Raw genomic sequence first — 12590 nt, forward strand, 5'->3', positions numbered from 1 at the left:
TCCCAGGGTCATCGCCTGCACGCTGGCTTTCTTCTGATTCTCCAGCGTGACTGCGCCCACCCTGACACGCTGGCGTCACCCTTTGCCTCGAGAGCAGACTGCTGGGAACACCAGGAGGAAACCAGATCGTAGAGGACAGTGGGCTTCATGTGCTGGACCAGCCCGTGCAGTCCTCAGGCAGGAGGCATGGTGACAGAGCACGTGTGGCCGTTGACCTGAGGGATGCCCTTGTCAGTGCGTCATGAAGGGACAGAGCAGAGACTTCTGGTTAAACGTGGCAGATTGCACAGCAGCGTGTATCTCTGCTCTCCCCTCAGAAGTGGTCGATGTGGACGGACAGAGAACATTAGACAAGCTAAGCAGGTGCAAGACCTCCACACGTATCTGAAAGGTGGACAGTGGGGCCAAGTGACACAGGAGTGCTGGTGAGAACCGAGCCCTGCTTGTCTCAGAACCTAGGACAGACTCGGAACTGGGGGACCAGGAGCAGTGGCAGTTGGAGAACCCCTGGGCTGAGAACAGCTGGGCTGGACAGCACATGGGGACGCGGTAAACAGACGGCGGTAGAAACTGGCCGCAGGGCCCAGGGAAGAGGTCCAAGGTGAGTCAGAGCTCTGGCCTGAGAAACAGGACAGTCTTAGATGGCACGGCAGGGAGCAGGCTTAGGCAGGGGAACGTGACACGTCCAGCTGGGGTCATGGCACATGGGTAAGCGACTGCTACACCTCTGGTCACCGGCTCACTCCTAGGCGGGGGACATGCAGCTTGTACACAACGGTGGCAGGATGGCAGATGGCAGTGCCTGCTGGAGCCTAGCTTTGGAGCAGATGAGACAGTGAGCAGTCCACAGGCTCACTGGAGAGCCGGGCAGGGGACACGGTGTCCTCTGGAAGGGGGAGGAGCTTTCCCAGCACGACGCGGGCTACTGACTCTGGCGTCCCTATAGAATTCTGTCGTTCTCAAAGTCAAGGATAAAGGCTTCAGGTGACCTGTCCCCATCTCACGGAGGGGGGCTGTCACAGGGGGACAGCCCACCCCCAGATGCAGTTTGTGGGCATTCTGTGGCTCTTGGAAGCGTGTACTTGAATGCACCCTGTGGACCCTCAGGGCTCCCTGACATAGGCGGCCTCTGAGGGGCAGGGAGGCTCCGGGACAGCCGTGCCCAGGGACGCCAGCCTCCAAGCTGTGGCTGCTCCATGACCCCTGAGCCCCTGGCCTCAGTGGATGCTGCCAGGTCTGGGCACAGTGGCTCGTGACAGAACAAAGGGCCATAAGCACCTGGGCTGGCGGTTCCCGCCCACTTTCTGCACCAGTGTTTAAAGTGATGTGCAAATGACAAACGACAGCTGTGGTGACAGGATTTCTGATATCTGAGTCTCCCTTCACTTCCAGTTCAGAACTGATTGAGAATTTCCTTCAGTAGATTCAAAGTCTCCCGGCAACGAAGCCCATCGCACAGTGAGAAGCTCTGCTTAAGTAACCAGGGCACTTTGCATTTTTAAATGCGTTTGTTCCTCAGCAGTCAAAAGCCCCTTAACACCCTCATTTCCCTCCTCTCACACCTGCGTCTGCTGCAGCTGACCTGGATGCTCTCCACGCCAGTGGCTCGGGCCCACCCTGCCTGTGCGTCCAGCACCCTCTGACCACACTGTCCTGAAGCTGAGGGGTCAGCCAGCACGCAGTGTGGTCCGCTGAGGCCCAGAGGAGGCATCAGGCCGAAAGCCCCACATGACCATCTGTAGTGTCTGCATGTCCAGGAGCACACGGTGGGGAGTGAGGGATGTGACGAAGCCAAGGAGTCAGGACCATGGCCCAGTGAGGGAGGAAGGGGCCAAATCCCCAGGACAGAGACCGAGCTTGACCCTGCTGAGGGCCCCAGTCCTCGGGGGAGGGGCCATGGAGTCGCCAAGCACACAGGGCCAATGGTGGGGGTGGGGGAACTACTCAGTTACATGACCTTGGGATGAAGGTCATATTGATAGCCGGGGCCGTCACCTCAGACATCAGGCCTGGAGCAGCCCAGTGGCTGCTGGGACTTGGACCTCAAAGCGCCAGGAGCAGACGACCCCCGAGAAGGAAGGGCAGGTGGCATCAGAGTAAAGAGGCTAAAATGGGAGGCATGGTTTTGAGTCACCACACAGGTTAAAAAGAACTGATAACATGTGCTGTTAGCAATGAGAGTATAGCGATAAAGACGTTCTCATACGTTGCTGGTGGACGTCAGACTTTGAAATGAAACACAATTTCTGGAAAACAGTGAGTATCCAGGAACTTAGAGCTCAAACCCTTTGACCCGCTCTTGGCAACTTTTCCTAATTAAATAATCTAGAACAAGAACGTACATTTGTTAACCAGGGTGTTTATCACAGAGCTGTTTATAGTATTAAAACAGCAACAGCACACGTGTCTGCTGTTAGGAAGATGGCTAATGAAATGACAGTGCTTCCCTGCGAGGTGGAGACGTAGCCACCGCGGTGCAGCCGTGGGCCCCTCCTGAACCACGCGGACAGTCCCGGGGCCTGAGGCAGTTGGCACCGTCCTCTGGGCAGTGGATCACCCGTGGACGAAGGAAATGAAAACCCGCGATCAACACCGCACATGCATTTCTGTGTCCGTCGGCCGCTCTGTGGCCACCTCTGACTGACTTGGGGGAGTGATGGTGCCTGTGGCTGCGCTGTTCCCACAGCACTTCCTGGTTGGGCTGCACACCCTGCAGACGGTCACCGAGGGGAACACCTGGGTGCAGCGCAGAGACCTCTAATTGCTCCAGCCAGACAGAAGGGGCCAGCTATGTGTCACTCACAGATGTGCACACCCCCTGTGTGCTGGGCCCTGACTTAGGGGAGGCACATAGGGTGCCTGCCAAAGGGTCAGAGGAGGCTGACAGCCAGGCTGCCCCAGTCCCCAAGTCCTGCCCCGTCATGGGGTGAGTCCAGCTGAAGAAAGGGCGATGTGGGCCCGGTTTGCACAAAGAACCGTGCACATAGCAGGGCCCCAGCAGCCTACACTCCTGTAAGGAAACAAGCACAGCTGGGCAAATCCCCACCGAAGTCGGCACGTTGTAGCAGAGTAACACGTTAGAGGGGCTCCGATGGCGGAGCAGCAGCTGTGGTGTCAGGAAGCGTCACGGATGGGGACCTCCAGCTGGGTCTGAGTGACGAACTGGACAAGCAGGGTGAGGAGCATCCAGAGCAGAAATAGTGCCAGGGGACGGGAGAAGCTCGTAAGCCCAGGCATTGGCGCTCACGCACGAGACTGTACCCGCCCAAGGCGGGGATGCCAGCTGGCCCAGATTCTGCAGGTTCCAGGCTGCTGGTGGGAAGGCTGGCATTTACAGTGTGGATGGTGGACACTGGTGTTGACACTCAGGCCCAGCCAGGAGTGGACACCTTCTCCTCTCATGCAGTCGCCGTGTCCCTGGAGGGCAGGGACCAAGCCTTCTGCAGCTTCCTAGGAAAACACGCAGGACCTTGCATGAAGCTGAGAACCCAACAGGGCTGTGGAAGGGGGTCAGGCCCGGCCCCCACTCAGGTGGGAGCCTGCTCTGTCAGGACCTGGCTTTCGCATCCCAGGCGAGCCCTTGTCCTTTCTGGGCTCGGTCTTGCCATCTGGCACAGCAGCTGTGAAGAACCAGGATGGGGGGCCTGCCCAGGCAGCTCTCGTCCTTCAGGCCCCAGACGATCTGGCTGGTCTTTGGCTTTGCAGCCAGCTGGGAGCTAATCCACGTGGGGGGACCCAGGAGTGTGCCCCCCTCCCCGCCAGTTCCCTGCCATTAGCCCCTTCTTCCTGCAGAAGACTCTAACGAGGATTGCAATGACGGCCCCATGTGTGCTTTGAAAGGACACAATTAAAACTGTGCAACGGAGGCAAAACCTTTCTCTTTTCCTTTTATTATTATTTTCTAATTCCACTTCCCAAGGCCAGGGGCCTCGTTAGTAAGATACTAGCAGAACGTGTGATAGCAGGAAGGATGCTCATTGTCAGCAAGAGGGAGGCTTCCACCAGCCATAATAGTTCCGGCTGTGACGAGCTCCAGGGGTGTGAGAGTGGGCCCAACATGTCCCCTGCCCGTCCTGGTGGTGGTGAGGGGACCAGGAGAGAGAGCCTCTCAGAAAGGACATAGGCCTGTGGCAAACCCATCAGCACGCCGCAATTAGCAGGAAGCCTGACCCTCCCACGCTGCCAGGGACACTGCTGGCTCTGTCCCCCACCCCCACGTGGGGCTAAGCTTTACCTCAGTGAGCAGCTGGGGACCGGGGGGGGGGGGGGGAGCTCAACACAAAGGACACCTTTCCAGAAACCAGCACACCTGCCTTTCCTGCTGGAGAACCCCAGCACTCCTGGAGAGCCTGGCCCTGGGCACACTGGCACAAACACGCTGGCAGGATGGAAGGAGGCTGTCACCTGGCTCCTCGAAGGACAGGACCAGAAGGAGCTCTGAGAGGCCGCCCCCCAGAGGGAGCCAGAGGGCGGCTTCCTGTGATGGTCCCTGTCCGCCATTCCCTCCGCTGACAGCAGCCATCTCCACGTGCCCTTAGAAATGCTGAAGGGCGATTCATAAATAATAGGACAAGAGCCTCTGACTGCATTGGTGAACGTCCAAGTGCCAGGGCAGACCAGCTGCCCGGAGCTGCGAACGGGGTCCCTGCAGCTGCACTTAGAAGCTTCTTGGTGTCTGACCTTTCTTCCCTGCAAACAAGGGCAACCCAGATGTGTGCACTCCCCCAGGGCCAGCCAGGGCTGCGCCAGGCACCACCGAGGGACCCTCCCTGAGCCGTTGCCATCTGCTGGGTGGCGGCCACAGGGCTGGTCCAGCAAAGAGTGAGCTCGGAGGGGTGACAAACACCCAGGTCTCCATGCTGCTGCAGACCACGCCTCACAACTTGGGGTGAGTGCAGCAGGGTAGGGTACTGTTATCCCCCCCATTCAACACGTGACTAACTGGAGGCACAGCAGAGTTTGCCCCAAACGGCACAGGTTTACCCCAAAATCACCCTGTTGATAAGGAACTCTGTTAAGTTCAAGACGCACATTTTCTTTTCTGCAGATCAACACCAGTGGCACGATTTCTGGAACCATCTTTTTAGAGGAACATAAAATAAGCATTTGAGGGTTCGTGGAATTAACTAGAAGCCCTTCTAGGATCTTTTCTTTCACTTCCTGTTCTGGGGCCACATTTATTGAGAAAATAAAGAAATAGGAAGTGTGCCGAGCCGGGTCTCCCCCCTTGCCCTGGACCCGAGTCCCAGAGACGGGCTCCCCTCCCCGCAGGCGGCTATGTGAACTGTGAGCCCACAGAACCGGCTGAACTCTGACCTCCCTGCACTTGCTCTGTGACTGGGGTTCGCACAGTGGAGTCCCAACAGCACCTCCCCCTGGGTGGGGATGGAAGTGCAGGCCCCTCCAGAGGCAAGTGCTGCAGGGGGGCCTACCTGCCGCAAGTGCCCTGAAGGTGGGGACGTGTTTCATCCCGCCCACACCCGTCCCCAAGTCTGGAGAAGCTGACAGCACATTGCACCTTCCAGAAGAAACAGAAGGCTCACACACGCTGCCTCACTTCACCCCCAGGCTGCCTGTGACCCCCCAGGCTGGCGTCACCTTCCCCACGTCAGTTCTCCCAGGCAGGGTGCAGGCGGAGCTTGTGTTCAGAGCCCAGCCCAGGGCTCTCTGCCTGCAGCTGACAGTACTGCCCCACCTTCCACACGCAGCCAGCACCAGCGGGGAGCAAAGCTGCTTTGGGAGGAAACGATTAGAACTGCCTGAGGTGGCCTCGCCCATGTTCCCAGGAGGGAGCCAAGGTGCTGGAAGCTGTGCCTCAGCCAGAGGCTGACAGGCAGGGCAGCCGTACTGACAAGGCCTGAGGCCCCAGCCTCACTGTCCAGCATCCTGGGCAGTACAGCCTCTGCTGACTTAAACTGCCCGGCACATGCTGGTTTCTCAGTGCCCAGGGGGCCATTGCTCTGGAACCGCAATTCCGCACCTCAGCCTGCAGCCAGGGGCCCCCGCTCACACCCAGCTCTGTGCCTGAGACAGGCTCGCAGGCTCATCCCCCAGGTGGCCCTGCCAGGGTGGCCTGCACCTTCAGTAAGATGACACGGAGGGGACATTCAGTGAGGAGGCGCCGCTGAGCCCTGGCGCCTGCTTGCTCCTCCCCATGTGAGTTCTGGGCCGGGGCTTCATGAGAAGCCAGAGCCCACGGATGATGCCAGCTCTGGCCTTGGGGACAACAGCCTGGCCTCACTCTGCGTGTCAGCCTCCATCCGTCCTAGCAGCTAACGTGGCTCCGAATGGCTCCTTGCAAGGGCTCTCAGACCAAGCCAATCGATCCTCAGGTCTTTGAAAGACGCAGTTAAGACAGGAGGCAGGAAAGCACAGCAGCCATCCAGAAATAATTAGGAGGAAAGAATCCCCAAATCCACCGTTCTCTGAAGAGCCCAACCAGCTCCCTGCCTCCCCCTGCTTCTCTCTCCCTCCCTTTCTCTCTCCCTCTCTCTCACACACACACCACTGACAAGAAATCATGTTAAGAACCCAATTAGCTGTGTTTGCCCCCAGCGCTGGCTGTCTTGGGGGGGGGGTGTCTGTGGTCAGAGCGTTTCTTGGTGATGTAGCCACACAGATGCCACAATGCCACGTATTTTGTGCCCCTCTTCTCTTTACCTGCCCAGGGTCTCGCTTGTTCTGTGTGTGTAACCTACCCAGGGAACAAAACGAGCTGTCGGTGGGAGTAAATGATGTATATTTCTGAGCAATCACTACTCGTTGGGCACAGCTCTGAGCGTGTTTTATACGCGAACCCTGAGAGCTGGATTTTCCCGTTCCCTCTCGCAGATGAGGGGCATAGGATGGCGACGGCGGAGGCCGCACGGTTGGTAGACGAGGAATGGAGCCCAGCCTCGGTCTCTCCACAGGCCGGGCCCTTCCCACAGCCCCCGAACCCTCGAGCATGTTGGCCTGTCCTCTACTCTGCAAACATCCATGGCGGGAGACCTAGAATGCCTGGACCAGAGGCGGATGGAGGCTACACGGGTCACCTCTTCTTCCCATTACACCTGAGCAAGCTGAGATGGAGGGAGAAAGGGAAGGAGGGAAAGATGAGAGGGGAGAAGGGAGGGAGGGGAGGGAGAGGAGCTGGGGACGGTCAGGACAACTTCCCCACCCACCCGGGGGAGCTGACAAACCAGCCACTCGTGCGTCTCCCTGTTGCAAATGTCCCTCCTCTTCCTGTGCCTTGTGCAGTAGATGCTCCCCTCACCCCCTCACTGGGCTCCAAGCTACTACTTGCCCAGCAGGACTCCCCTGGGCTCTGCAGTGAGAGGCAGAGCCACAGCTGGGCCTGCAGACCCAGGAGGAGGAAAGAAGATGTCCCAAGAAGAGACACCTAAGAGAAACTGGCCGCTTTTACAACTGTCATGTCAGTCCCAAGCCTGTGCACCTGTGTACCTTTCTCAGCAGGTGTCAGGAAGACGAGCCTGCTGCACGTGCTTCTGGGTCTAAGAAAAGACAGCCAGGTACGCTGATACCTGGGCAACGCAGCTGCTGCTAAATAAGTTGGGCAAAATGCTCTGAGAGCAAAAGGAGGAAGGAGAGAGACCCCTGTGCAAGCTCCAGCCCCATGCGGGCTCTGGGGGACCCGAGACAGACAAGTCCAGGCAGTGCTTCCAGAGACCCCTGGTCTGGACGGTGCTCAGTGACAGTCGTGTGGGGCCGCTGGGCAATGGAGAATGGTGGTGAAGCCAGCCGGAGGGGGGTGCTAGGGGAGCGAGAGCGCCTCCCTGGTCAGCGTGTCTGTCTGCACGATCCGCTGAGCTCATGAGTGGGCTTTGGGCAAAGGGTGGGCAGCCATTCAGGGGCCCATGCAGAGGAATTCCCAACAAGAAAACAGACGGGGTGGTGGCGGGCAAGCACCTCTGGGCTCTGGACCTGAACTCAGGTAAGAAGACACCGCTGTGGGGAGCCCTGATGGGTCGTAGGGAGGGGGAGCTGCCGTCCCAGCAGAAACGGGTCCTTTCAGAAGCTCTTTACAAAAGGACGAGCTGCAATGGCCTGGACGGAGAGGGGGAAAGCCCAGGGCTAGAAGGACACGTTGACCCCACCTGACCGCAAGGGGAGGGGGTCGGAAGTACAGCCAAGGACCCAGTGACCTCACGTCCTGATCCCCAGAACTTATGAATAAGGGACAAAGGGACCTTGCAGGTGAGAGTACGTCAGGATCTTGAGAGCGGACAAGACCCTGGATTATGTATGGAGCCCAATCGAATCACAAGGTCCTTATACAAAGGAGGAGGGGGCTCCGAGTCAGAGAAGATGTGAGGACAGAAGCACAGGACAGACAGACGGAGGCCGGAGACACTTCTGGCTGTGAGGCTGGAGGATGAGGCTGCGAGCCGAGTGCAGGCGCCTCCAGAAGCAGGAAAGGCCAGAGGGCTTCTCCCTAAGCCTCCAGGAGGAGCCACCCCACTGGCACCTTGCTGTTAGGCCTGTGGCCTCCAGGACCTTCGGGTAAGTCTGTGGTGACACGTTGTAGACGCATGAGAAACTAATGGGTTATCAGAGCACGGCAGGGTGAAGGACGCAGTCAGACTGTGGAAACCCTGGTCCTGGCCGTGACCTCACTGGAGGGCCCGCACAGAAGCTGGAAGCCAAGGAGAGCAGGGAATCCATGCAGAGCAGAAGACACGGGGAGGGGGAGAGGAGGGGTGGGGCAGGCAGGTGGACGCCAGCCCGCAGCGCAGAGAACGCCTGTGCTGTGGGGCATCATCGTTCTGGAGCTCACGTCAGGGCCCAGAACGAGCTGCCTGTGAAAAAACACTAGCCTTTCCTCACTCAGCAGTGGGGCAGCCAAGCATCGTCCCCCGTGAGTGGCAGTTGATGCTCTGTCCTTCGGGGTGCTTTATGCAGACTCCGGAGTTCCAGAAACCCCAGCGTGGCTGCCCTGGCCTTTCTGTGTCCTGTCGTGGGCCTCTCACTGTGGGAATAGTAGGGAGTGGACCTTTCTGCATTTCCCACAATAAGCAGACTTCTAAAAGGCCGTTCCAGGGATCGATGAACATTTCCTGCAAAACCATTAGCTATTAGATTTGAGAGCCGAAGGTGGGCAGAGACGTGTCTGCAGATGAGCAAAGCTGGCTGCACACTCTTCACCCCCAAGGAGAAGGCAGTGTACAGGCAGGTGCGTCAGCTGTACCCACCTCCCCGAGAGGTGTTACCCAGCAACACTACAGGGGTAGCTCCCTGGCAAGAGGAAGGAGGACCTTGTCCAGCCAGAGTGCCCGTGAGGCCAGAAGATCTGCATCCTGAGCTCAGCCCTGCTGGTGACGTGACCCTTGGCCCTTCTCTGAGTCGGTGGCAACTTGCTTCCCCACAACAGAACAAACGGCCCACAGGGGCGAAAACAGGGGCTTCTCAAGTCTGTGGAGCTAGAAAAACAGGTAGGGCTTACATGGGAAATCGCCACACACACATGCACACAGGAACACAATGCACACACACCTGTGCACACACACCCATGCAGGCACACGCGCACACACACACACATGCACACACACGCACACACACGCATGCACACGCACACACACGCACATACGCACGCACACGCACACACATGCACACACACGCACACGCACACACACCTGTGCACACACACCCATGCAGGCACACGCGCACACACACACACACGCACACACACGCACATACGCACACACGCGCACGCACACACACACGCACACACACGCACACACACACACATGCACACGCACACACGCACATACGCACGCACACGCACACACATGCACACACGCGCACACACGCACATACGCACGCACACACACACGCGCACACACACACGCACACACACACACCCATGCAGGCACACACACACGCGCACACACACGCACGCGCACGCACACACACGCATCCACAGTGCCGTTTCTCCCGTCAGCTTCCTCCCACCCTTCCTGCAGCCGGCAGCCCTATCAATTACTTATGTTCACAGATGTGATCTGGGTAAACGCAGCCTCTATTTGTCACGCAGAGAGAATGGTTAAGTGACCCCAGGCAGTTTGGCAGGACACTGGGAGATGCTTTAGAACAAGCTCATTTGCATCAAGCCAAGCTCAGCCCCTGTCATTGCAGAAGATAAAAGCTGGCCTCTTCCTTCTCCTGCCCCCCCCATTCAGACATCTGACCAGGCCCGCAGCTCAGCACAAAGGAGAACCACCAGCTCTCGCTCTCTCTCTCTCCCTTGACCAAACACTCTTTGGCTCATAATTGAAACCGAGGGAAGGAAAACGCACGGACCAGTGGCAGGGATGTTTCCGTCACAGGCACCTGAATAGCTGCGAAGGGCCCTCCCCCAGGGCTGCCTGTGAATACATTTCACGCCTGGCTCGCTTAGGATTAGCAGTGGCAGCATCGCTGTGAACACAGGGAGCTGGATGAATTTCAATCCAGCACAGAAACCAGCCACTTCTGCTGCTGGCATCAGCTGCAGTCACATCATGCAGACGGCTTCCGCAAGACCAGCAGAAGCTGGGGTGTCATTTTTGACACAGCTGCTTGTCCCTTTTCACTGCTCAGCTGACAGCACGCCCAGCGCCTGCCTGTTGCCGTGTCAAGCAGAGCCATGTGCCCAGGCTTGGAGCTCTGGGGCTTCTCTGGGCGATGTCAGCTCCACTCTGTATCTGGGACGGCCGAGGGGCTGGACCCGTGGACGGGCTGCCAGCTGCACCGGCGTCCAGGACGCCCTTCGCAAGCCGATGACTATCGCAAAGGACACTTGCACGGTTCTGGGAAGTGAGGTCGTGTGGGAGGCTTGGCCTTGCCCGCTGAGCAGTGTCCTTCTGGGGACGCCTTTTCTCCCTCCTGCCTCTGGACCAGCAGGTGCCCGGGGCCCTGACACCTGGTGCCAAGGTCTTACCTCCCCCAGGGATGCTTTTTGCCGTCGCTGCATCATCTCAGATGCTAATCTATTTACCATTTTTAACCACCTGGAGAAAACATGAGCATGCAGGAGGGAAAACACTGACAAATAAGGGCACGCGGTCTCTTCGTTCTGCGTCCCCTGCAGTGGACACTAGACAGGCTGGGGGCGGGCGGCCCACACACAGTCCAGCACGCACTGCAAGCTCCCCACTGCAGGAGGCAGGGGCAGCCACCCTCACAGGGGGAGGCGGAGGACACGGCACAGACACGCGGGCTCTGTGTGTGGCACACACACTGGCACGTGTGGATATGCACGCACACCTCAGACCACATGCACACGCACACACATGCACGACACGCGTGGAGTTTGGAATCAGATTGTGGACCGACTCTTCCGTCCACAGGCTATGGGCACATCTTGGGGCCTCTCTGACCCTCAGCATCTTCACCTGCACAGGTAAGACAGCACACCTGTTACTTGTTACCTGCGCCACAGAAACGGGCGTGCTCGGGGACCGGGAAGAGCAACCTGCATTTCAGGGAGCAGGAACTGGGCTGCCATGTCTTCCCGCCCCTTTTTCTTCCCCCTGACCCCCCACTCCCGGGGCCTCCATGCTGCTGCCAGTAAGCAGGCCCAGCTGAGGGCAGGGAACGCACGGGGACAGCGCAGCTACCAGTGGCAGGCATGTGCCTCGCGCCAGGCAGAGCTCAGCACTTTGTCTGTGCTGCCTGTTTAGTCCTCACAGAGCCCCTGGGAGGAGCAGCGTTTCACCTCGTTCACAGGTGCAGCACAGGTGACCTGCACAGACTCATCAGTGAGGACAGGAACCAGAGTCACAGGGGACTGCTGGCAGGGCGAGCTCACGTGTGGCTCTGAGCTGGAGCAGCCTTTGTCCCCACAGCGCTGCCTGCACGCACTGAGGGACGCGCTCCCTTCTTCCTCCTCTTCTGGGGTTGACCGGTGGGGGCCCTGGCAGGAGATGGTGAGGAGGGAGGAGGGGACGACAGGGAGCTTGCCCCTGGCATCGTCACTGCCAGGTGCCTGTGGACGCGGCCCCTGGCTGGGGTAGCCTTTCCGGCAGCACCCTCTGCTTCTGATAACCGCTCCCTCTTGTGGTCTAGGCCTTACAGGGGTGTCCGTCCATCTCGACTGGCCCTGTGGTTGGTAAACCACTGTCACCTTTCTAAATGGCCCCTTGATTTCTGTATGTCGTCTGGGTGCTGTAGGCCCTGATGGACACGGAGTGAGCTGGGCCCCAAGGGGTCAGGGAACGTTCGACTCACTGCGCGTCTTAGTCAAGTCCCAACCCTCCCAGGACTGAGTGACCAGCTCCCAGGACAGTGATGCAGGGGCCACCAGACGCCAGAGGACAAGCAAGCTCCACACGGCGTGAACACCTCACACAAACCGGGGAGCATCTGCCTTCCCCTCGGCCTCGTCCTCATAGGCACTTCCTACCTGCAGCCACTTGTCCCCTCCTCCCAAGCCACACCTGCACGCAGGGGTCGCTCAGAGGGGATGGGCACGCTTAGCACGAGGCCATCCTGCCCTGCTCCACGTAGCGTGAGGCAGTGAGGGGACGGCTCCCGGCCTGCCTGCAATCCAGGCACAAGCCCCTCTGCTTTCCTGCGCTCATTTCACGGGGTCTGGGCAGCTCCTTCTGGGT

The sequence above is a fragment of the Rhinolophus sinicus genome, linkage group LG05 (assembly GCF_036562045.2).
Source record: "Rhinolophus sinicus isolate RSC01 linkage group LG05, ASM3656204v1, whole genome shotgun sequence".
In the NCBI taxonomy this organism is placed as follows: domain Eukaryota; kingdom Metazoa; phylum Chordata; class Mammalia; order Chiroptera; family Rhinolophidae; genus Rhinolophus; species Rhinolophus sinicus.